Raw genomic sequence first — 27,125 nt, 5'->3', positions numbered from 1 at the left:
ATTCCCAAGTATAGTGAATGGGAACTATAGAGCAATGCTGATCCACAAGCAGAAACTGAAAGAGAGAGCACAGCTCAGAAACAGATTGGATTTACTAGATAGATGATAAGATGATGATGATGATGATGATAGATAGATAGATAGATAGATAGATAGACAGATACATAGATAGATAGATGATAGATGATAGATAGATAGATAGATAGATAGATAGATAGATGATAGATAGATAGATAGACAGACAGATACATAGATAGATAGATGATAGATAGATGATAGATAGATGATAGATGATAGATGATAGATGATAGATAGATAGATAGATAGATAGATAGATATATAGATGATAGATAGATAGATGATAGATAGATGATAGATAGATATAGATATAGATATAGATATAGATATAGATATAGATATAGATATAGATATAGATATAGATATAGATATAGATAGATATAGATGATAGATGATAGATGGATAGATCAAGAACAAATCTTGGAGCCTGTGCATGAGCCTAATAATTCTGTGTCAATTTTCATGTTAGTCCAGGAGGTGTAGATCCATCTCATTTGTATTCAAGTTTGCTAAGACTGTAATTTTCACAGATTCTTCAGGGAAGCCCTATTGTGCTCAGGGGAACTTATTTTTGAGAAAACATGCATACGGTTGTTCTTCACAGTACACGCTCATTTCTTAAATTGAAATCAATAGGGCATTTTTATACAAATCTTATTATAATGTTTCTATACATGCGGCAGTATCTGTAAAACCAGAAGCGACTCTTTTAATACCATATGTCTTTGAATGTTGCAGCTGCTAAATGGTGGTCTACCCTAAAGCCCCGAAAAAATACTTTTCTTCTCTATAATTAACATTTTATTTTAATATATTCTTATAGGCTATGTATTCCATTCCTTCCACTCTGATGAATAGTATCATTAGCATGTTCAACCAAATTATTATACTATATACAAGTAGCTTCTTAGTTTGTGGAAAATACCTTTGTATCTGTCCCCAATATGAAACTTTTTAGTTATTTAAAATACTTCCATCGCACCTTTCTGGTGCTCATGGGGACTCACAACAGTCTGGGGGGGCGGGATACAGAGTGATGATCTTCCTTCTCCTAATTCATCTTCCAAATAACATAAACTATGATCAAATTGAAGTTCAAAAGCTACAAATAAATCAAAATCAATATGCTGGAATTGGTCTCTTAATTTTTTTGTTTATTGTTAGCATCCATCTGGCTTCCATCCAATGGAAGACTGCACTGTCAGGTGTAAAGTCAAACCATTGGAGAGTTACAGTACCTGCTGTGGCTGTAGACACCAGTATGGGAGAAACATATTTTTTTTCAGCTGAGGCAATAAAAGGCATCTGGTTTCATTGTTACAGATGAACCATGGCACATCTTCTCTCTAGCTTCTCCCAGGGGTCGTTGCTCCTCTGGTCACTGCTGTAGATTCACAACCTGACTGTTTGCCTCCAGGCGCTGCAGTCATCTGCAAGGGATTAATGGCAAAGAAGTCTGTAAATAAAAGAGATAATGTTATAGTTTGGAAGCCTTATAATTTCCAGGCAAACAGATGTAGAAAGGCTCCAGATAGCTAGTTGTAGCTCATCAGTTAAGAACGCCATGCATTTTTACTTTATTATAATTTTTAAACATACTCTCTTATATATATATATCAGTTTTTGTTTAAAATACCAGCTCTAAATATGAGCATATAGGTAGCCCAATTTGGTGATCCAGTTAATGGTAATACAAAATATTTGCATTGTGAAAGAAAAAATGTTTTACCAAAATGAAAGTGAGAGCGAGTAGAGGGAATGCATTTTGGGAGTATTTCAAGCCAGTCAAAACAAAATAAATATTCTGAAACTTTCCATTAAGTCATAAAATTGTTATTCTAGCAGAATAAAAGCTTTCATTTAATAACAGGGTACATTTACACCACACAGTTGTGGGGATTTTATTAACAATAATCATTTCATGTGACTTGCATAGCTTTTTGTGGAAAGGAGGCGAGAGAAATCGAGAAGCCACTATTGTTTTTAAATCTTACTGCTAGTACTCCACATACAACATTGTATGCATAACTGATGCCACTGGTTTGGGACTGTGCACACAAACTCAATCCGCCCATGTGACCTGTTTAGAAGAAAGGGGTGCTGCATTCAGTCCTTCTCTCCTAATCTCATCGTCATCATCATTATTCATGTGCCTCCTCCACGAAAAGTTTGGAGGCTGTCAACATGAAACTGGGTCTTTTCTGTGGTGGCTCCCTGCTTCTGGAATACTCTCCCCAGGGAGGCTAACCTGGCACCTTCATTACACATCTTTAGGCACCAGGCAAAAATACTCCTCTTCTCCCAGGTCTTTGTCCGATTAAACAATCTATGGTCTTTTAAACTGGGGGGGGGGGTGTTTGTTAGTTACTAAACTGCCTGGTGATTGTTGGATAAAGGCTAGTATAGAAATTTAATAAGTAATAATAATAACACTTTCCCAATCAAGAAATATGCATGGTTCTAGCTGAGAACACCAACTACCTTTAGCACAGAGCTGTATGACTATGGTACAATGCTCAGTGTGGGACTCTCTTAAGTTTGGCTGGTAATTTTGACCAGGCATATTATTTACCAACTTGGGGTTGTATCCACTTAAGTTTTACCCAGCATTAGGGATGGATGAATCTGCCAATTTCAGTTTCCTTTGATTTCTTTTTTTTCACTCTTAGGTTCAGTTCTCCACATGTCCACATCAGCTTGCCAGTCCTTTTAAAACAAGCCCTTATGAAAATCCAGCAGGGTCTTAGTGTAAATTTATCCTAAGATATGCATCTTTGTGTGCAATGTTGCCTGATAAATGCATTTTGACCAAGTAATTTCCCATTCTGCAATGCATTTTCATAAAAACATGTGTTTTTATGCACCATTTATATGCATTTCTGTAAACCTTACTTATCTGGAAGAGGGCATTGCAAAATTCAGAGAAGTGTGAATCTCAGAGGATGGCTGTGTTCTGATTTGCATACTGTTTTCAGAAGCCCCATGGTGCATCTGCAGCAGCACAACCAGATGCCTTCATCTGCCCCAGCTGCAACGAAACATATCTCTCCTGTATTGGTCTCTACAGCCACAGCAGGCACTGTAACCTTCCAACAATTTGACTTCACCCCCAAAGGCGGACTCTGCCATTGTCTCCTGAGACAGTTCACCTATTAATGCAAACTTAATTGATTATCTCTCACATTCCTACCTAAGTCAGTTATGTCCATCAGTTTTAATAAGCCTACTCTGCATATGACTAAAGTTGGCTACAACTCTTTCTGTTTTAAACACCACGAGGAGATGAGTTCAGACATAATGCTCTTGTGTTGTTTCCTCAATCTGTTCTCCTATTGGTGCCATTGCATTAAAATAGACAACTAAGCCACAAAAAGATTAGGTTGTGGACAGTCCCTCCACATAAACATGAGCAAACTTGCATGACAGTTACCATACTCAGAAGTGGCAGAATTGTCCTTAAAAATATCAGCTATATTATATTTTCCCTGGACCCTCTTGCACTGCCAGAGTAGGATTAACCATGCATTCTGTAGAGCAGTGGCGTAGCGTGGGGGGTGCAGGGGGCCCCGGCCGCACCGGGCGCAACATCTGGGGGCGCACGCTTGCACTCGCAGCTCTCTGCCCCTACCTGGCTCACTCACTCTCTCTCAGGGGGCGCAAATTACTTGCCTTGCCCCGGGTGCTGACAACCCACGCTACACCACTGCTGTAGAGCTCACATTTGCACCACAAAAGCATCTTCCAGTTTAATAAGGCAGAGCAAGAAATCAGCATGAGCTTGTAGGACTAGATGATTTCCATGATCACATACTAGTTTCAAAATAAATGTTGCACAGAAATATCCTAGGAGACACAGGATACAATGTGAAGAGTCATTGCTGACTTGGAAGAAGAACCAACATGCTGTTTTTGATTTTGGTTTTTTTTTTTAAGTTCCCTGAGTGGGTGTGTTTTTCATGCTTGGACATAAAGCTTTGTGGAGTATGCAGCTGGAAAAATAGTCACCTTTTTTGTATTGTAAGTGGATAAAAGCAACTAGCACAAGATATGGGCAAGAAGAAGAAGAAAAGTCAAGAGGAGAAATTTTGCTCAAAATAGCCACTCTAAATTTACCAGAACAAGAAAGCCAGCAATTCCATATTTTCCAGTTATTGATTCTCATGACAGTAAAAGCTATGTAGGCAAGATAGGAAATGATTGACTGAAATTTCAGTACAGGACTGATTACATTAATTTTAAAAAATCAACTGGGAGTGGGAGAGAGATCCGAAGATCTCCTCTCCCAAGAAAAGAATTACTTTCACTGTCAGAAATGCTTTCTGCTTTGTCAATAACTTTGGATGTTTTATAATCTATATTTACTGTAGTAAATTAACCTGAATAGTTTTGGGTGTGGAAAAACAAGTACAAGGAAGGGACATTGGAACTTCCTGATTTCTGGAAATTCTGGGAAATGAAACTCATTTGCTTTTAATTATCAAAATGTAAATGAATGAAACCATTTCAACCATTGTTGCTTTTTCTTTGAGATTGAAAAATTCTTGATTTTACTTTTAGAAACTGTTCTTTACAAAGGTCGAAGGTTCTGCCCAGGAAACTGAGAAGGGCAAAATGAAACACACACACACACACACACACACACACACACGTGATTAGGGAATGAGAAGGAGAGAAAAAGCATTGAAATTATGGAAAAGAGAAATTTATACAGAACCTTTCTAACAGGTCAAGGTTTGGGGAGATTGGGTGGAAGCAATGAAGCTGGCAGATAGGATTAATTAGAGTTAAGAATTAGAGCACTGTTTGTGAAAGAAGAAAAAGATAAGACAGAAAGGGCTACAATGGATCCAGAATCCATAAGTTAAATTGAGATAGCTAGAAACTGTTTCACTGCTAATTATTGATGTGCAATGAAGTAAAGACTCCTTGGGTGAGAAGGTCTCACCCAACCTCATCTTTATAAGCTTGGCAGGGTGTCAACAAGCAAGACATTTATATAGCTTCTGCTCAGTTATGAATCTCTTGCCTTGTTCTTGTACTTTGACTTTTGGACTTTGTGCTTGTTGCGGAGCCTGTACTGCTAACAGCCTGATTAAAATGAGAGTTACTCTTGTTGTGTTTTGGGATGGGAGCCTCATACTATTAGGTGTAAGTATGCATACACACCCCAAAGCCATAGTTGAACTCTGGACTGTTAACTATATGTGATGAATCCCAGCTGATTCCCAGATTAGACTTAACTCTTCTTGGTTGTGCACTTCTGACCTGAAGAAGTCAGAGCTTTTACGGCTGTTGGTGTGGGCTGCTATGGTTGTAGTAAGAAGATTTCAGAGTTTTAATGTGTGATTCAAGATCAAGTCCACACAGATGATGATTTGAAGGTGCCAAGAAACCCGGCACCACATAGTACATAGAGAAATTTATGTAATTTAGACTTAAACTTCTAGATCATCAGTCTGCTGAGTCATCTTCTTTGTACTCTAGATGCAACTTCTGGCTCGATCTGTGGTTTCTAATTTCATCCTCTCACCAGTTGCCATGGTTACACAAGAACAAGTCCTCTGGTGCCTGTTCTTCAGGGTCCAAGATAGCCTTCCAATTTATCCCCAGATAAGGGCAGCAAAAAACATTTAGGAACATTGGTCACAGTTTTTGAAATGACATGGACCCAAAGAGAGTTTTGCCTGCAAAAGCCACATGGAAGCCAACAAGATGTATGTGTATAGTTAAGCACTTAAGTTCATATTGATTGCAAGGGGATAACGTCAACTGGATTTCTGCCAAAGCTGTTTTCTAAAGACTTGGACCTGTTAATATGGCAACAGAGAACTAAGTACCGTGTGGTCAAATCTGTGCAGAAAGCTGCATTGGATATGTAAATAAAATACGTTATGATGTCTCATATGACAAAGGAAGCTGCTTTAGACCAAAGGTCTTGCTCAGTACTGCCTATGCTGATGGACAGTGGTTCTCTCGGTTCCAGGCACAGTCTTTTGCCATCTTCTTTGGACTTGGCAGGGATTGAATCTGGGGCCTTTTGCTCTGTCACTGAGCCATGACTACTGGAAGAAATTTACAGTTATAAACCCTCATCCAGCAAGGTCCTTTGCATATGTGTACACATGTACAGTACTGCAGATATTTGCCTTTCTGAACAGGAGTTTTCAACCATTCCTGTCCCTTTGAAAAGAGGTTTCAGTTCATTGTAGGCATCCTACTGTGAGGGGTTGAAAAACAGCACCTCAAAAGCCCATAATGTATATGAAGCTTCCAATGTGCTCTGCTGCATTGGACCATAATCTCATCTCTACCATTTCATAGTTAAAATCAGGTGAACCTTTGCTATGTGCTAGCCACTTAAAATGTTGTTGGTGTTAGCTTTAACTGCATGGGAAGCACATGGATTTCACAGAGGTTCTTGTAAGCATTTTAATATGATGTAACCGAAATGTGAGAACAATGCAATAGCATTGTTAAGAAGTAATTAAATGTGATTAAGAAGTAATTAAATGTGATTAATTTTGTGGTTGTGATTGTGTTGTTGTTGTTGTGGTTGTTGTGGTTGTTGTTGTTATCTACTGCTGCTGCTGCTGCAACTTCAGCCACCTTTCTATTTCCTTCATTTGTTTTCAGGGAAAACATTCCCAATTGCTTCCTTTTTTTGGCACTCACCAATGGCAACTGAAATCAATGAAAACAGATTTATAATAAGCTTTCATATAAATCCTTTTGGTGGAAGAAGCAAAGAATTAAGTCCCGGAAAATGAGGGGAGGGGAGAGATTTCATTTGGTAAGCCCTGTTATCTTTCGTTGTAAATATTATGCATTAATTTCTTCTTTCCTTTTGAATTAATGGTCTGGTGCTAAAGAAGTCATCTGGTGGAAGCCCTTGCTAGCTTTGTGAATTGCTACCTTTCCTTCTGTTCCCTCCAGAAAATGTTTCCTTGAAGCATATTTTTCTAGCTTCGGTCTGAAACAGTGCTTACTTTCAAACTAATTTTCACCCAAAGCACTTTCTCTTGGTTTGGGTGCTAAATGAAGTTACTGAGGGGGAAAAGCTTGCATTCCAAATTGTAACTCACAAAGTTACAGCACAGGAAATGATGAATGTACCTCTCAGTGCAGTCTTTTCTTCCCTACAAAAACCATACAAATAAAAAGATAACATCTCGACAGATTAAAAATAAAAAGTTGTAGTAGTGCATTCCTGTAAGCAATCAGGTAAAGATCAGCCTGCATTTGTCTGCAAATTCCTAAGCCATAATGTGACACATCTTTGATATGAACCGCTCCCAATAAACAATCTTTTTAATTCACATTTACTGCAAATCTGCCTTGATAGAAGGAAACATGCTTACAAGGCATATAATTCCTTCTTTACACACAGTATAATTACTGAAGGAATTACTGATCTAAATCTACATAATCACTAATTGAAAAAAGCTCATCTTTCCACGTCAGACATTGAAATAACCTTCAGATACATATGGCAAATTGTGTGTGTGTGTGTGTGTGTGTGTAGAGCTTCATTTTGTAAGTTGGGTTTCTTGGCCATATTTGCTGAATTTGCCAAGCCTTTATTTTATGATAAACTTTTATCTCTTTGTGGTAGCACACAAAGGGATTTCAAATGCAATGTTTTATTCATTTTTCAAAGTCCAAAGCTCCTTAAAAGTCTCAGAAGATTTCTTCCATTCTTCCCTCCCCTGCCTTTGTTTGTGGGTGTGAATGTGTATGTGTGCTAGTAATTTGCAACAATAGAGCCATTTTTGTTCTATGGAAAAAAAACTAACCTCTCCCCTCAGCTTTCAGTGCTAAGGAGTCTGCTTTTTGCTTGACCCTCTTATTGACTATAAAAGCTGGTTGAGAGTTCAGGGTTCTTCTGTCACTGAAATGATCTACTCTGTTTATTTCTCCTTCAAGTGGGATCAAAAAGCCACAGTGAAGAAAGGTGTTGTGGACCATAGAAGACATGAAAGTGGCAGAACCATCTTGAAATATATGTCTTCCCAGAAAGTCATGTATGAAGTGGGGCAGAGAGTTCAATTTTCAAGAGCAAAAAGAATGTATGGGTGAGTGCTGTTGAAACCTGCTCTATCAGAGTTTACATCTACACATTCTGAGGAGCTTTTCTTCACTCGGGAACTGGTTGGGTTTTTAAAACTGTTTGTGCAATACTTCAATAATCTATCCACTGAACTTTGAATGAACACCAGCCTCATGTGTAAGACAGCCCCACATTCAGTCAGTGGCGTAGCGTGGGTTGTCAGCACCCGGGGCAAGGCAAGTAATTTGCACCCCCTAACCCGTGGATTTGTGCCCCCTAACCCTAACCCCCAGGTGTTGCGCCCAGTGCGGCCGGCCCCCCCTGCACCCCCCACGCTACGCCACTGCATTCAGTGCATTGCGTGACCAGGCCGCAACAGCCCCAGCCCCCAGGGATCATAAGAAAGGAATAAATACTCTGACAACGTGTTATGGAAATAAAATTAGGCCACAACTTTATTAAACTTCCGAATGTAGGAAGACCTTGGCTTAGGCCTTGGGCTTCTACCTCCCCCCAAAGCCGGGGGAACTGGGGAACATCAGGGTAAATGGGATATGGGGCTACACTGCGAGACGTAAGTGCACGCAGGCAGCCCAGCCCATATCCCCACACGCAGGGTAGTTCATTGAAAACCTTTCGGTGTATGGCCAGTGACACCCATTATATAACCCCTTTTAAGAGGGGACCCTGGAATCGGCGCTGCAGGAGGGTGAGTCACCACTTCACGCCCCCCCCCATAAAAGGGAAGAAGAGACTAAAGGATTCCACCCAAGGCTATAAACCGCCAAAATTGTGACAAATTGCTACGGGGAAGATAGAACCTGCCAGTGCAGGAACATTTCTTCCTGGTCCTTCAGCAGTAACCAGTCAAAGACTGTTGCAGTGCCCGCTAAAAAGGGAGAAAAAGTTAACCTGCAAACAAGAAAACACTAAACTAAAGGAGGGGAGGGTGGGTCTGGCTACTGTTGGCTCCACCCCCTATATATAAATGGGACTGGCCCCACCTCCCAGCAATGAAACTTGACTACTGAGGCTGGGCGTGAACCTTCAAATAATAACACTGAGAGGCAAGCCAGTTCCTGTTTGCCAGTAAGTTCCCTGGGAACTGTAGCACCATGTGTGAACCTGCAAAGGGCATCTACAAAGTAAAGTGTGAGTGCTCATTACTATAATCTAAATGAGAAGTTAACTGAGTATATATAACTGTGGCCAGGAGATATGTGTATGTGTGTATTTATATACACACACATAGTCAAGAAGTGTTGTAGTAACAAACCAGTTTCCTCTGGTGAAAAGTACAGTGGAAGCTCGGTTTTCGAACATAATCTGTTCTGGAAGACCGTTCAACTTCCGAATGTTCAAAATGTTCGAATGTTCAAAATGTTCAAAAAACGAAGCATGCATTTCCGGAAGCATTTACACCTGGAAAACACAATACGGAAGTCGAGTGGCACGTTCTGAAAAGCATTCAAAAACTGAAACAGTTACTTCTGAGTTTTCGGAGTTCGAAAGTCAAAATGTTCAACTTCTGAGACACTTGAAAACCGAGGTACCACTGTACAGAGGTTGGGGCCTCTGAATGGCTCTAACTATCTCCAGACTGTATTTTAGCGGGAATGCAACTCAAATGCATCAAATTTATGCAAAAGGATATGGTTTCTAATACATTGTGAAAACTCTTTATCAAGGGAAATGTCTCTAAAATCTCCCTAAAAGCAATGCAAAATGCACAGAAAAAACCTCCAAAGTAATAAACTAAGGACACATATGTCAGTGCAGTGTCTAACCATTGTGGTTAGATAATGCACTGTTTGGTTAAAACAGTTTGCTGCCTTGAGTGTGTTGTCATTTAAATCAAAAGATTGGAGTGCCCTCCTGAGCAAATTTCAAGGGGAGGGAGAGAGGGAAGATGGCTGAAAATGGTCTCTCTGCACTGTTCCAATGACTGATTTGCTTCTATCACAACACAGTCACTGTTGGATACCATCCCATAGCAATTTCTTTGTCCCTTTCAGAAGATGTCCAGGGATGGCAAGGAGAAAACAGGCTTTTTCATTGGTAGCCCCCTGTTTGTGTAAACAGAGATCTGCATTGGCTCCCAGTACGTTTCCGAGCACGATTCAAAGTGTTGGTGCTGACCTTTAAAGCCCTAAATGGCCTCGGTCCTGTATACCTGAAGGAGCGTCTCCACCCCCATCGTTCAGCCCGTACACTGAGATCCAGCGCCGAGGGCCTTCTGGCGGTTCCCTCATTGCGAGAAGTGAGGCTACAGGGAACCAGACAGAGGGCCTTCTCGGTAGTGGCGTCCGCCCTGTGGAACGCCCTCCCATCAGATGTCAAAGAGATAAATAATTACCTGACATTCAGAAGACATCTTAAGGCAGCCCTGTTCAGGGAAGTTTTTAATATGTAATGCTGTACTGTTTTTAACATTGATTGGGAGCCGCCCAGAGTGGCTGGGGAAACTCAGCCAGATGGGCGGGGTATAAATAATTAATTATTATTATTATTATTATTATTATTATTATTATTATTATTATTATTATTATATTGCATTGGCACTGAGACTTTTTTGGTTCCAGATGAAGGCATTCTTATTCAGATAAATATGGATCAAAGCTAGAAAAAAGGTGCAGAAGACAAAGAAATCTTCTTAAGCAACTTGCACATCAAATCTCATTTAAGGTGAAAGTCAGAAGCTCTCTTTACAGGCAGCTGAAAGAAGTTTTCAAATACCAATAAATACAGGGATTTACATATACCAGTCACCCAAATCCCACAGATTTGAGTTTGTACACCTTTCTGTGTCCTGTATACATGTCCCTACAATGCTGACATATCATCAGTTGTGATGCCGTACCAGTCAAGTGGTTTATATTGCCAATCATAAGCAATAATGTGGTGTTGAATGTTTTATCTCTGAGTGCTTTTGCCTACAGGGGTCATGCTAGTTGTTGGTAAATTAAATTAGCACTTGGAAGGTGCTCAAGCCATGGGGTATCAAAAGCAGTCATGGTCTGAAAACTATCTAAATCAGGGGGTGTCAACCTGGTCCCTACCGCCCACTAGTGGGCGTTTCAGGATTCTAGGTGGGTGGTAGGAGGTTCTACGGCCCAAGCTCAATCCTCCATCCATCGAGCACTGCTAGGTGGTAAGGAAATTTTATCATTAAGAAAGATGCATTAGTGGGCGGTAGGCATAAAAAGGTTGACTACTCCGGTCTAAATAAACTTGCCCCCTCCTTTGCATTAAATTTTGAAGCAGAAGGGGGAAAATAACTTCCAAATGTATTATTGCAATTTTTTTTTTACAAAGAATCACTTAAATAGTCAGAAATTATGTAGATCAAGCTACTATGCATATATATAAAAAAGTACAAACTCAGCTTATAAAAGCACAGATGAAGGTGCTTATTCACCAGCCTCCCTTTTTTAAAGAGTGAAAATGTTTGAGGCCAATTTTAGAAGTAGTTTAAATGGAATTTTAATTGATTTTCTTAATGTTAATTTGGAACACAGTTCTCTTTATTACAAATGAATTATGGACACAAATTCAATAATCTTAGGTTAGAATAAACCTTCCCTTCAAGGCTTTTTTAACTCAGATAATTCATTTTCTTCCTCAATACTTTGTTAGCTGTTTTAAGTTTTTAGTTTTTCTTTTTGTAGTGGGCTCACCACATTAGTGTAAATAGGCTGGCTTTCTTCTTCTGTCCCTTGGTATGTTTTTGGTTGTTTATTTATATGTTTATTTGGAAAGTCACTACAAGGGGCAGCAGTAACAATACCAATTGTGTTGGCAGCCTGGCTATCATTTTTTATTCTTACCCATGTCCTGGACCTAGCTGCATTCCAGGGCAGTGTGTATGATTGAGAGAGAGAGAGGACATTTGCCACAAAATGGTGGAAAAAATTATGCACATTGGCCTTATTATTGATGGGAGGGAGGAGAATATCATAAATTTTAGCTATAATTTGGAAATAACTGATGTTTTTGTTGTTATGGTGCTCACTAATATTTGCTAACCTGATTTCACATACAAAGTTTGCAACACATTTAACTGAAACACTTCTTTGATGTATCTAGATCCAGCCCCGGTCTCAAATGGTGCCATGTTAAAATGATTTTAATCTATGGTTACCCAATGTCCCGGTTTCCCGGGGACAGTCCCCTGATTTACAAATCTGTCCCCAGACAAAATCTATCCTCAGAATGTCCCCAGATTTCATTTAATGTCCCCGGATTTATATTTTAAGTGCTATAGATTTATTAGTAGGGAATGATTGTTGCGTGATTGGTTCAACGGCACAAGACACATCATATGGGGGCTTCCGGTGAGACAAAATGGTGGGCGCCATGGCAGTGAACAGCTCCTGAAGCCAGCCAAATGCAAATGCCACTTTTGGTGCAGAGCTTTGTGGGAAAGTAGATTGCAATAAAGAGATGACTAGGAGAGAGAGAAGCACATGGGCAAATAGGAGCTAATTAGGGCTTCATAGCTCAAGCCCAGTACAATTGTCCATGCACTGCTATAATAATCAAATAGTGACTTTTGCATCCTTGCCATTAAAATCTATGCCTTTCTATAGCTGGATGTGCTCTGCTCTGCATTAAAAAGACTGCTGGTTTAGTTGTCCTCTCTGGATTCAGTTATGTATTATCAGTTGGTTCCTTTCTGGAGTAGACTTACAGCAGAGGTTAGCAGCATGCTCTAATGCAATGCTATGCCCAAGCCCTCTCCAAGGGAGTTTCTGTCCAAGTTCTATAATGAATGACTGTTGCTGTGCCAGCAGAGCCCTTGTGGTTTTACTGTATTAAATAAATGGCCGGCATGCCTGAAATACTAAACACAGAACTGGCAGCTGGGACAAGCATATTCCCCAAGAAATTCTTGAAGGAGTTAATGCTTCAGCTCTCCTTGTACATAATCTATGGTTATGGGTCTCTCATAAGAAAGCTCTGCTGTATAGATGATGGAAGCAAGGCAGAAAAGAAAGTGATCCTCTTCTCCAGCCCATTTGCACCAGCTCATTTTCCTGCAATCTGTTACTGAAAATGGTGCGATGAGTAGGCATGTGCAAAATCCTCCCTATTATCTTACAGAATCATAGAATTGTAGAGTTGGAAGGGACCCAAGGGTCATCTAGTTCAACCCCTTGCAATGCAGGAATCTTAACTAAAGCATCCTTGGCAGATGGCTATCCAACTTCTGCCTAAAAACCTCAAACGAAGGAGAGCCTGTTTCACAGTCAAACAGCTCTTACTGTCAGAAAGTTATTCCTGATGTCTAGTCAGAATCTCCTTTCTTTCAACTTGAATCCATTGATCCAAGCCCTACCCTCTGGAACAGGCAAAAACAAGCTTGCTCCATCTTCCATGTGACAGCCCTTTAGATATTTGAAGATGGCTATCATATTTCCTCTCAGTCTCCTCTTTTCCAGGCTAAATATAGCCAGCTCCCTCAACCATTCCTAATATGGCTTGGTTTCCAGACCGTTTATCATCTTGCCGCCCCCTCCCCCTAGGCACACAGCATTCCTCATTGCAGCTTGTCAATATCCAATATGCGGTTTTCACTTTGGAGAATGAAAAGCTCAGATATTCACTTTTATCCCTGGAAATGCAGTGACAACAGCCCTTATGCCTTATTTGTGATTTATTCCCCACTGCTTCTGATTATCTTGCCATTTCCTTTACTTCCTGAATTTTAAACATACTTTGAATCTACTCTAATTCTCCTTCTGCTACAGCTAAACAACCCACACTTATCTAGTCTCTGGGTAGGATGAATTAGGGTGCAGGAAATCAAATATTCTAGTTCAAATAATTCCAAGGATGTAATGACCCATTTGCATTTTAATACAGATTTCGACTATCACACCTGAGACTTCCAGTAAGGCAGGGATTAAAATTTTAAAGTAATTAAGAATTGATCACCCTGTGCATTTGTTTGCTCTATTAAATAAAGTTGCTTACTTTTGTCAGCAAGAGTGAGGCTGACCCCAACTTGTCCTAAGTTATATTGTGGTTGTAGTTGTAGTAAGCATTCAGAAAGGGAGCATATATTGTTCTATTATCCACTAGGTTTGGTTTCTGAGACAGATATTCTAATTGCAGTGGTATGGACAGTTACCACCAACCAATCTTCTTCCTGATGTCTGCAAGCACCTAGAAATCTTATACTGGGTCCAATTATTTGTCCATTTATTCCCATACTCTAACTGGCTCTCCACAGTATGAGAAAGAGATTTGCTTTCCCCCCACATCTCTTTTTTTAACTGAAGATGCTGTGAACTGAACCTGGGACTTTCCACATAAAACACATATGCTCTGTCACTGAGCTGTGGTTTCCTGCACTGCTGCCCACAGGTTGGCATTTCAGAATAGGGGTGAGCATCCAAATGTATATGCCTGGAGTAGACAATGTAGTGTCATCCAGATGTTTTAAAGTGTGGCTGCTTTGTTGTTATCCCCCATCCATCCATTAAAAAAGTCCAGTTTATATCAGATAAACAGATGGTTGAATGGGAAGGCTTGGATTCCAGTCTGTGAGTGCTCTCATCAAGGAGCAGCAACTGGCACTGCACAGGATCAAATTCTCAGTTGGTAAGCAGGAAGATTTGATCCTGTGCAGTGCTGCTTCAGGGGGTGGAAAGAACGAGAGGCCTGGTGGGAAACTAATCCACCTATCTCCCACCTTCTCCCAGAAGAATGCAGCCTCCTGGTAGGTCCCTTGTTTTCACTGTTTGTCCTTACCCAGCCTGTATCTCTTTCCTACATCCTCTCCCCCTGACAGCCTTGGATTGCTCTGGACTGCACAACCCAACCTGTGGTGATCTGGGACTATCTCAACCGGACTTGACCAATGCCCCGATTCCCCCCATCAGTCCAATTTGGTTTGGGGATTGGCTGAATACAGTGTGGTGCTCTACAAACAATACACAACATTAAACAAATGTAAATATGTCACACCTCTCTCTCTCTCTCATCCCATATGGTGTTCAGATAGGACCAGGACTTCAACATGTGAGGAGGGCAGTTTAATCCATCTACTGTACATCACAGTCCACAAATCCACCCACAGGGATTTTAGCTGTAGGACAAAAGGGTTAATTTCTGTGAGACTGCTGAATGAGGAAAGGTTATCCCCCCTTCCCTGACTCACCTGAGTCCTGATCCTTTTCATCCCCATCCTAGCTTCTCTTGAAATAACAAATACTGTGCCCATTAAATGTTTACACGCTTACAATGTTGTGTGTAGTTGTCCTCAAAGAAACAAGAGAGGCACTTGGTCAAGGAAACAATATTTGGTTTATATCTGGACCATTCGTCAGTAAACCTTATCTAAGTACAAGTGAAAATAAGAGAGCAGAAGAATTGTCTTGCTGGATCCTACCAAGGTTGTCTGAGTCCATTACCCTGTCTTCGGCAGCAGTTTCTGTCAGCCAGATGCCGCTGCTCATCAACAAGGCTTGAAAGCCATAGTTCCTTGTTGTTCTAGCATAATACAATCGTACGTAAGCCCCACTGCACTGAATTGGGGGGGGGGTTAAATACATTCATTGAGAAAAAGAGGACAATTCATTTCAGTGTCATTACCATAGCCTTGATAGCTCAATATGTTACAACATTTAAATAAAAGTCCCATTTATATGGGCAGTATATATCTCAACCGAACCTCAGTGGTATACTTTGGAATCTCATTTGACTATCATTAATGAGCACCAAGTGAGATATCTATTGCCTCTTCATATGGAGTCTTTATTTAAATATCATCACTGATATATACCTGGAAAACAGCTAAGGCTTTGCCTAACCAGGGATCCCCAACCAAGTGACCATGTATTATGGACTACCACTTTCAATGAGGAAATCATTTTCATCTAAGTAAGGCATAGGATTGTGCTCCTAATTTTCTGTACCCTTTTTTCAGTTTCATATTTTTATTAGATGGAAACTAATACAGTATTCTGTATGTGGCCATGTTACAGAATTATATAAATAAATTATGCTTGCTGTTCTTTGTGTCTGCAAAAGATGGAGGGGGGAGGAAGGAATGAACTAAAATTTATGTTTTCTGTTTCTATTGCATGAGTCACTTTAGAAAGAAATTCAATCTGACCTCTCCTTGGGCAAATGTGATTGACAGAATTTCAGTGGATGTGGTATTAATGCATGCAAATAGCAGATTTAAAATGTAGCTTTTCTCAAGTTACATTTTATTGTATTGATTTCATAGGAGTTACACTGCTATTGTACAAATTTATGGTATTAACCCAAGCAGCATCTGTATGCAGCTACAATATGTGCATGAACCTGATATCTCCACTTCTTTTCTTTTTTCACTATTCCTTCTGTACGTGCCTAGTATTGGTGCTCAGCACCAGTGTCAGCCACTGAACTTTTCGGGTGCCTTCCAAGGCCTTAAGGCTCTGGCTAGGCTCACTTTTATGCCTGCCCTGTGTTCTCCTTATTCTTTTGGTCTGACACATTCACCAAACTGATGACTGGATCTAGCCAGCCTTTTATTTCCTACTATGCCCTCAACCTAGGGTCACTTTGAAGCTTTATGGGAAATTGAAAAGGCTGCCATATCTAGCTGCCCAAAACTACTTGAAGTGCTGTCACCACAGCCAAGAAAACCCACCAAGACCCACTGACCTGGGAGGGACACACCATTCCCTAGAGCCCTCTCAATCTTGTTGTCTGTCCTGTTGGTGGTAGAAGGCATCTCGCTGAGTGCACGCTATGAGTTTTAAATTACAATCTTCATCTCCCCCACTAGAAATGGTAGATGGGCAGAGAAAGACACCTCTTTGTGCTGTGACCCTGAAGAGTGAAATCCATCCCTGTTTAGTCTTTTATATTTTTTAAAAAGTTTTTGATTCTCTTGATTAGGGGTGGGAAACCTTTTCAGCCTCAGGTTTGCATGCCAGAGACCACAGTGATGGATGGGGCTAGAGGCAAAAATGGATGAAGCAATGGATTTGACTATTACTTTTTGTGCAGTAGGTTGCGTTCAAGCCATGTAAAAGTCAGTGGTTTCCACACACACACACACACACACACACACACACACCTCTTGATGCTCCATCCAAGCAAGCAGGACATTATCACAGTTGAGTAATATATCCCAGCCAAGAAAAAGTACACGAGAAAGGCATGGAGCAGGTGAGGGTATAGCTAGGTGTGGTGTGACCTGGAGAAGCATGATCTGGTGAGATTCCTGAGACCCAGACAGAGTCGGAATGGCCAAATTCATCCCTTAGGTCTGAGGTTCCTCACCCCTGCTCTAATTAATACTAAACACTAATAAACTTTACTATTGATAATAAACATTTTAACACAAACTTGTTTTAATAAATATTCTGGAAAGGCTTTTTTTTTAGATAATATTATCAGGTAACTGCTAAAATATATATTTTAAAATGCCACTTCTAAAGTATCTTTTTTTGTTACCAGTTGTTCCAGGAATACATTGTGTTTTTGCCGTCCACAGCTGGGATGTGAAGAATGAATGAAAGGTTAGCAATGAAGGTTAGCAATTGATCCATAAGAAGACCAGCCTTTGAGTGATCAGTCCTTTCTGTAGTGTAGATGCAGGTGGCAACTCAAATCTTGACCCAATGCACATTTTTCTAGCAACCTAATCCATGAACCTAATCTGCAGTTCTTGACTTTCAGCCAGTTTAGTGTTGTAATGCTGAATGGTAGATTGATCAGGCTTTCCTCTCTTCCATCTTAAAAAATATATATGTAGAGTTAAGTTTTTTCATTCATCAATATATGTTCATTTGCTCAAGCATCTTAAGACTGAATAGGCTGTTTCACACATTACCTTTCACATTTATTGCATTTTGCCACATGGTGCTTGCATACATTCAATCTCATCTTGCATAATGTAACAATGGGTCATAAAGAGCTTATGTATGCCTGCTCATACATACTTAGGTTTGTTAGCCAGTAAAAGTTTTGTTGCTCTTCCTTATCACACTAGGATGCTTGAACTAAAGGGGGGGAGAGTAGAGTACGATAAATGTTGGTTGAAGCCACATTGAAGTGCAGACAATTTCTGTCTGAAATTCTAATGTGGGTTTACTGATTTGCTGGCTAGTAGAGGGGCCATGTGTTGCATTTATAAAGAAAACATGACAAATGTGTCATATACCTTCAGTGCTCTTTGTTCCCAAGGAAAGCAAAACCTCGGCACTTCCATTGAGCAGGGAACAATGCAACACTGTTTTGGATCTTATATTCCAGGAGTAAAGGGGAGCAGGAGGTTTTCTTATGAGGACAGCACTCTCAGGTTCCTATTGATCTAAGCAATCCCTTGTGGCATCTACTGATGCTTTCAAATGTGAAGCTTGTTTGCAAAACTGAACTAAGTGGCAGCAAAGTCAACAACTGTAATTCTTGTTAATGTTGAATCTATCCTTGGATAGAACACGTGATTTCATTCCTTACATAGGCCCTGTTTCACCACAAGGGGGACATTCCCTTTGGGGCATCCATCATTGGGCCACATGCCACTGATGGAAGGTGCCAGAGGCAAGAATGGGTAGATCAATAAATGTAAATTTTATCTTTGTGTAGGTTCATTCCTAGACACACATACCTGTGTCCTCCATCCAAGATCCATTATCAGAGTTCAAGGCATTCCAGCCAGGCAAAAGCACTCAGAGGGCACACCAGGGCCAGTGAAAGGTATGGCCTGAGGAAAGTTCCAAGGGCCACATAGGAAGGTGTGGAGGGTCTGAGGTTCCCCACTCCTGACACAAAAGAACAGGAGCCAACTTTTCTCTGTGACTTGCCTCTCCATTTTTCAACTTTTCTCTGTGTACAATAAATGTGCACAGCCATTTTCATTTATTATTTCTTTATTTTGCTTCCCTCCAGAAGCACTGTTTCCAAATATACAATAAGCTTCCAGTACATGGAGGTGATTACCACATCTGCATTCTTAATCATGTGCTTGCCAGCATCAGCACAAATCGCTTTCTTATTGTTGAGGAATACTTTCCTTGCTGAAGAATTCAGAGTCTCAAAGTGCAGCAGCAAAGCTTAGTGGCTGAGGCCTATAATGAATAGGAGTCGGGGATCATATTTCCCTTTTCTGAATTCTGTAAGATAATCTGAAGCTAAGGCTATTGCCAGTTCCCTTCTCACACATTTGTCATGAAAATCTGCTTCTTGAGCTGATGTTGGGGGCAGACTTTTTTCCATAGCTCGGCAAAGTTTTTTCTGAGTCTGATTTAAGCAGCAAAAAATCCTCATTATCCAATAGCAGATATAAATACAAAATACATACACAGATGCATGCAGCAGCTTTTGCCAGTGACCTTAAATAGCACATACATTACACTATGTCCATAAAAGTACACTGGCACACATATTTTAGTGCTGGGTGAAAATTGCCTCCATTCTGCGTGGCAAAATGACAGGCAGGGATACTGGGTTTCCTCTGCAGGGGAACAGAAATTCTCCAATTTTTCGGGATGGCTGAAAAAGAAATTCTCTTCTGATAAATTCTGGTGCAGTTAATATTGAATGAAATTATATTCATGTGTGTCAGAGCTGCTTCCAGATCCTAGCTCACCGAGGATCACGCTAGCCAGCAATCACTTTGTAAAAGTCTTTATTGAGTTACAGTTTCCATTCTCCAGCTGCTGCGTGCAGCTCTACGTCTTATGGGTTAGACCGGCGAAGCTCTGTCTGGGTCCCCGCCTCCTGTACACCAACTTAATATCCTAGCCTTACTCCACCTTTTCCGCCTGACCGTTCTTCTCTGGGTCCCTCTGCCCCCCATGGTCTCTTCCTTCCGGGACTCTTCTGACGCTGACCCCCCGGACCCTTCTGTCTCCTTGCGCCGGGCTTTAGGACCTGGCTCCCTTTCCGGGCTGCTTACTGCGCCACCTTCCTGTGTATTTGAACTTGGCGCGCGCACCCAACCTTCCACTTTCCGTCTGACCGTTTCCTCGCTCCCCGATGGAGGTGTGGCCACTCCTGACTCGTGCCCTCCCTCCTGTTGTGAGCTGCCAGCGCTTGATACCTGACGCCCTTCCTCTCCCCTGCTCTCTGTTGGTGACGCTGGTCCCGATTTCCAACTGCTCCCCTCTGAGCCCCCTCTGGCCCTTTCCTCCTGGGGTGTCCCCCTAGGCTCCCCCCTTGCCCTGGCCACTGGTGCTCCTTTCTGTGAATCTTCTGATTCACTGGAAAGACTCGGAGATCTCGGGTCGTCGTCATCACTCATCCTTTCTTCTGCCTCCTCCCCCTCGCTCTCTGTTTCCTCCCTTGCCCTTGCCTCTGCTCCTGAACCCCTGACAATGTGGAATACAGGAAGTAGTGGACTAAGAGAGGATGATCAGAAGGATTAGGGGCCAAGCCCCACTGCTTCCTTCAATCGTTTTTAAACAATAACAACCAATAATTAAATCTGGAATCACAGCTGCAATACTTTATTCATTGCAGAGACGTTGGAGTGCACTTCAGCAAATATTCTCCAGTTTGTCCCAATGAAATTCTCCAACAGTTTGGAGGGGGGGAGAGACACACACACACCCAAAATACTTTTTTGAGAAATTTCAGCCCAACCCGATTTTTTTTTGGTAACACAATATACTTAGGATTCTCAGGGGAAGCACACGTTATACAGAAGATACAGCAAATTTATTCTTTGTTGCTGATGGATCATATGTTACATGTGTTACATGTATGAACCACATGTGTGTCCAGCATGGATATGACCCCTACATGTACCTTCTATGAGAAGACTGAAAACTGGAACATAGAGACTGATGGGTGTTTAAAAGATTTTCAAATATTTAATCTTTTACCCAATAAATAACTTTTCACTCTAAGAAACTCTCAAAAATGTGTGTTGTTACAAAGAAAAGACAGAGAGTACATGGCTTTATATATGGACAATCTATCTGGAAGATATTTGTATTTTGAGGAGTTAGTGATCTGACATGGTTATCCTTACTGCCCTCCATTCCTTCTTTTTCCCTATCTCTTGTTCAGTTCTTTGATGGCTGAGAACAGCCTTTAATGCCCTAATCTGTGGAAGGAAATGATAGTGCTGGGTGCCTTCACCTTCTTTGATGTTAGACATTTTTTTTGGAGAATGTGAGGCATTGGGAGAGGTGGCTAATGAATAATCTGCACGTAGTCAGTCGAGCAAGCCATGCAGGCTAACAGGCTATCTATCTATAAATCAGATGGTGTTGGGCAGAGTCTGAGAAACTCGTGCATGGACTGATGGCCACGGGGCTGTGCAAACTGAGGCTACCTGGGGAAGTCACTTCGCCACTTCCTGAGGGCTTCCAGATTGAGATGCTTGGTTGGTACAGTATGTATATATTGCTTGGTGTTTACAATAAAACCTTTAATCTTCTCACTCACTTGTGTTTTGTATTACTTCTGAATCTCATTTAAAAGAACCACCTTGCATTTGTCAAGACACTTTAACAGTAGGTTTTGTTGTTGTTTAGTCCTTTAGTTGTGTCCGACTCTTCGTGACCTGACCCCATGGACCAGAGCATGCCAGACACTCCTGTCTTCCACCGCCTCCTGCAGTTTGGTCAAACTCATGCAGGTAGCTTTGAGAACACTATCCAACCATCTCGTACTCTGTTGTCCCCTTCTCCTTGTGCCCTCCATCTTTCCCAACACCAGGGTCTATTCCAGGGAGTCTTCTCTTCTCATGAGGTGGCCAAAGTATTGGAGCCTCAGCTTCACGATCTGTCCTTCCAGTGAGCACTCAGGGCTGATTTCCTTAAGAATGGAGAGGTTTGATCTTCTTGCAGTCCATGGGACTCTCAAGAGTCTCCTCCAGCACCATACAAAGTGATAATATGCAGGCAGCACCCAGTCATAATACACTGACACACTCTTAGCCCTAAAGAATAAAGATATCCTAAATTCCCTAAAGGTATGCAAAAGGAAGTGGGTGTAACCAGCAGTCCAGACCAACAGGAAATAATGACAGGAGCAAAGCTTATACCTTTCCAAAAGACAGCCAAGAGGCATGGTCAGGATCAAGATTCTAATAACTGCTTAAGGGTTAAGCTGAGCTCTTCTTTTCCCACTATAGCCTTGCATTTTAGTCAGGTCAAGAACACCCTTACCCACTTGGGTCAGAGCTTCATAGCATTGTCAATTTGGAAGTGTGGGGTGGAACAGTGCATTGCCAATTTGCCATTGAAAGTGCTATCAGTTAAATTCTTTCGGTTGTGTGTCCTGTATGTCTTGGTGTTCTTTGTGCACATCCTGCAACTCCTGTGCATTTGGTTGGGTGTGCAAGTACACGATTGTGGGGAGCCAAACCCATTTTTGATGCACCAGCATCAAAGAAACCCCCTAAGGGTTGGCAAAGAATAGATGTGGTCCTTGGGCAAAAAAAGTGGGAGTTAGCTATTCCTATGAAAAACATAGTCTCACATCACTTAAGAAAAAGGAATAATAAAAGATACTATCTTATCATTTTACATAAAGAAGTGAAAAGGGCAGCATTCAGGTGGCTATAGAAAAAGAACAAATTTTGATTAACTTTTCTATGCCCTTAATCCAAACCATTCCACATTTTGTTATTCACATTCAGAATGCTTTCGATTTGCATTTCTCGCAAAGCAGCTTCAAGTACCACATGGCAAACTACTTTTAAAACATATGGAATTTCCAAAAGTTGCAAGCTTATCCAAGAAATGTAAATAAATGAGCCTAAAGTACATTTTTGGATTGTGACATCCACCTAATAAATATCTCTTTCCATCTATCTGTATTGTAAAGTGGTTCAAATGTGCTGTTGAATTTTCATTAAGAATGAGTTTTTAATGAAAATAGACTTTTGCAGAGTGCAGTTAGCACCAGATTTATATAATCTGGCTGGCCCATCGTGATTGTAATGGTTCTTTACCTATGTGCTGCTTTCTCAAAGCATGCAAATCTCCCTACATTTTCAATTTTATCTCCTATTGAATTCAGTAATATATCCATTGTATCAATGGCATCTTAAATCTATGTAGCATATGCTTAATCAGCAATGTGACCAAGAAAGATTATGGATGCCATTCCTGCAAGGAAAAGCAATATTTCAAGCATAATAAATAAGTGTTGTCAGAGTCTTGCAATGGTGATTTAGTTTGTACACACGACTTTATTCAAAATGTAGGAGGCGCCTACAAAGAATATATGAAAAAGCACACTCAATGGTTGGAATTTTTTATTTTTACAGCATAGTCTCCTGACAAATACTAGTCTAGTGCAGTTAAGGAGTGGTTGAGCATTAAGTGAATGTACAGATGCTCACATGTGACTACACCAAAAAAATCCATTGGAACATTAGATAATCAAATAGGAGCATAAAACCACTTTCATGGTAGCAACTAGAACATAGAGTCATGAAGATTTTCCAGTTACATTCTGTTATAGTTGCATGGGTTTGATGTTCATTTTTTGCTTCACTCATTTTCCAGTTCAACTTGCATATTTTCTAAAATTTTACAGTTGGCACAAACTTTGCAGTTGATGGCTCCCTCCACTTGCATTCACCTTCTGTCCTCTCCTCTACCTGCAGCTGGACAAAGCCTAGCGATGAGGGAAAAGAAAGATGTTAAACAGAAACCATGGCAAGCTGTGCATGTGTAACCTCAGCAAAGCCTTAGAATCAAGATCCAATGAATGACAGGTTACTAGCTCAGTGATGTTACTCCAAAAGCAGGATCAAGTTATTCCGAACCCCAAACTTGGGTAAAAAATTAATCCCATTCATGCAAGGGTGGATTTAGGGCTGTTGGAATGGTGCGCATACACTGGATGCTGAGTCAAGGGGGCGCGTCTCAAAGTCTGGTAAGGGAGGTGCTGGGCTTTGGGGAGGAGGCATGAGGCTCTAACAGGCAGGGCTGCCTTAAGCATATGTGGTGCTGGGATGCAAAGATCCGCTCGGTGCCCCCACCCCACAGTTGCCCAGTCTCTGGTGCACAGGAGGGCAGAGCCGATTGGTCGCCTCAGCGTCTCGCTGGCTCAGTCGCCCCTGAACTAGCACAGCAGAAGAGCCCACCACAGTGCTCCGACCAATGGGCAGGCTCTTCCCTGGACTCAACTCTCGGGCCCTGGAATCTCGGCCTGGTGCCCGGGTGCCCTACTACACCCCTAGCACCTATGGGTAAGACAGCCCTGCTAACAGGGTCCTATAGTCTTCCATCCTCCTTTCCTTACCCGAGTTTGTACTTTCCCAGCTTTGGGAAAGAGGTGGGAGAGTGCTAGAACCCTAACACCTCATTTTCAAAGCTGGGTACCTCCTTACCTAACTTTGGGAAGGCAGTGTGAGGACCGGGAGGGGGGGGGTTGTCTCCAAACTTTGGCTTTGCACAGGGCACCATAGTACCCTCGTCTACCACTGTATTCAGGCATTCCCCCTCATGCAGTTAGGATCATATGAACAGGGAGAATGGGCTATGCTACCGTTCTCTTCTGCTCTGTCATTGTTAGGGCACGTCTGAAGACTTTCAGAACGGAACAAATGTTAGTGCTTCTAATCTTTGGGTTGTGAGATAAAATGCTATAATACAAAGGAGAGACAAAAACAGAGTCATGGTTTGTAAACCAATTAAGAGGGGGGAAGTCATTCGGAGGCATAAAATTGATCATTTTATGCTGCTTATTTCTATGTGTAAACTTCATATTTTCCTTCAACTTTCTCAATATTGCTATATGGTCCGTTCTGTTAGTAGTTTTGCTGATTCTTGTCTCTTCCTATAAAATTACAGCATCCGAGACAGAAGATGTGATGAAAGAGGCTTAGTCTTAAGAATCAAGCTTCTGGAATGGAAGAGAAAAGAATAGTGATGCTGAACATTAATAACACATTCTGAAATGAAATCTCTGCACAATAGGAAGAGTGTCAATCCAATAGACAATTTAGAGGGAAGGGCTGTAGCTCAGTGGTAGAGAACATGTTTTGCATGTGAAAGTTTTCATATCTATCCCTGACATCCTGGGACCACACAGGACCTCTATCAGCAGTACTTAGATAGAAGGACCAATGGTCTGACTCAGTATAAGGCAGCTTTCTGTATTCCAAAGATAGTTGGTTAATAAAGGACCAACAAATGGTATTCTCACATCCTGATCTACTGTTTATCATTAAGAAAGCCTCTTTCACGTTTTTTCACCAGCTGTATGGAGTTGGATCCAAAGATGCCTTGCCAAAAAGAAAGGCACTTCTGCTCAGCTAAGTTAGCTCTTCTAAATTCTGCAGCACCTTTCAAAAAATGAAATGGAAGCCTTGCCAAAGGTCAACAGAGTAGCTGGAATACTTATTAGCAGCAAGAAAACAAAAACGTGTTGTGGTGTGTTTATTGGCTTACCAATTTGTAGCCCAATGTTTAGTACAGGTGTATAACCATAGGACTCAATTCCTAGGGGCTGAGGTCCCTTTGACCCACCCAATAAACTTTTTGAGGGGGCCAGGGACCCCAAAAGTTATCAAATGGTGTGTGTAGACTGTAGAGACACTCCTGTTTATAACAATTTGTGACAAACCAGGTGCAGTGCCAGGACATCCTATTTTGTTTTCAATTTTGTTTTTCTTCAAAATTATAACAAAACATATTATCCAAAAACTTATCATCCTTCCCCCCCCCCATTTTTCCTCCCTCCCCCTCCCACACAAAACCCACCCACCCTCACCCCACCACCCGACTTCCCTCAGTTCCAGTCTTTGGTTTCTCTGAGACTGCTGTTTTCTGCATGTTATAAAGTTGTATAGATCCTCAAACTATTTAGCTGATTATTATCAATAAAATGTTTGTGAATGTTTATTCAAAACCTGCCAAGGAGTCCAGTTCGAGGACATCCTATTTTGTACCTCTCTTAAGGCAGCAAAAATAGGGATGTTGTCGAGCATCTGTCAAGGTAGTCAGCTGGGTTTAGCTTGTTGAGTCGCAAGTTGTGCACATTTTGGCCACACTCACACCATACGTTAAGGCCACAACAATACTACTTTTAGCAGCCATGGCTTCCCAAAGGAATTCTGGGAGCTGCAGTTTGTTAAGGGTTCCAAGAATTGTCAGGCAGCCCCTAATCCCTTCACAGAGCTACAATTCTCAGAGTGATTTAACAATCAATCCCTCTCCACAGGGAACTGTGGAGATTGTAGCTCTGGGAGTAGTATAGTGGTCTCTAAACAACTTTCACTCCCCTGAACAAACTACAGCTCCCAGAATTTTTTGAAGCCATGACTGTTTAAGGTGGTATCATAATGTGTTACATGTATGGTGTGAATGTGGCCCAAGTGGTCTGCTTTATCAGATGCTTGAAGAAGTCTGAGAAAGTGATAATAAGCTGACTAGATATTCCAATCTGCAAGATGAAAACCAAATACAAATCACATTTGTGCTCAAGCATACAGAATACAATTCAGCATGGACTTGGAAAGGGGTTGCCTGAGTCTTACCTACCAAATTTCTAGGGTAGTGCTGGGCCTGTCTGTCATGTTGACCATTGGAAGTTTTCCATTGGGAAACGACAAGATGTAACTCATATCAATATAAAAACCCAATGTTTCTCTCCTTTTCCTCCACCTGTGCTTTCTATTCTCCCTGGCCTTGTACTCTTCCTCCTTAGTGTTGCAGGCAGCTTCGAACTCCATCCCACCAGTAGAACGTAAAGCATTCTAGAGCCTGCTCTGCTAGGAAAAGATGGAGGTTGGAGACATGGCCTCATGCTGTTTGTTTGTAATATTTATTACAAGGTAGTTTCAAAGTATTCAGAAATAGCGCTCATTTACACATATATTCTCTTCAGAACTTGTTACAGTTTTTCTCACAAGTTTCCCCCCTTGTCCTTTTAAGCTTAGTTTTACTAGCTTGTAATTATCAATTTTTAAAAATATATATATAGTAATAAGTCTCAACCTGGCAAATGACGTTCTGAGCATCTGTCTGAGTCCACCCCTGCCAACACATTTTTTAAAAGAACACAAAGGGATCTTTTAGTTTTA

General features: G+C 41.1%; 1 long non-coding RNA gene across 2 annotated transcripts; it reads right to left on the bottom strand.

Moving 5' to 3' along the window:
- Positions 1-23,346: 23,346 nt before the first annotated feature.
- On the bottom strand, positions 23,347-26,150 carry LOC309539274. Of its 2 annotated transcripts, XR_014222801.1 has the most exons (4): positions 25,992-26,150; positions 25,287-25,385; positions 24,587-24,683; positions 23,347-23,699 (listed from the first exon to the last, which is right to left on the bottom strand). It is a non-coding gene; the product is annotated as an uncharacterized lncRNA (long non-coding RNA). The 2 variants fall into 2 exon arrangements; XR_014222802.1 differs by lacking the exon at positions 25,287-25,385.
- Between the last annotated feature and the right edge of the window lie 975 nt (positions 26,151-27,125).

The sequence above is a fragment of the Podarcis vaucheri genome, assembly GCF_965113315.1.
Source record: "Podarcis vaucheri genome assembly, chromosome: 8".
NCBI classification, from domain to species: Eukaryota; Metazoa; Chordata; class Lepidosauria; order Squamata; family Lacertidae; genus Podarcis; species Podarcis vaucheri.
The sequence above is the reverse complement of the archived record's forward strand: the minus strand, read 5'-3'. Positions and strand labels throughout refer to the sequence as shown.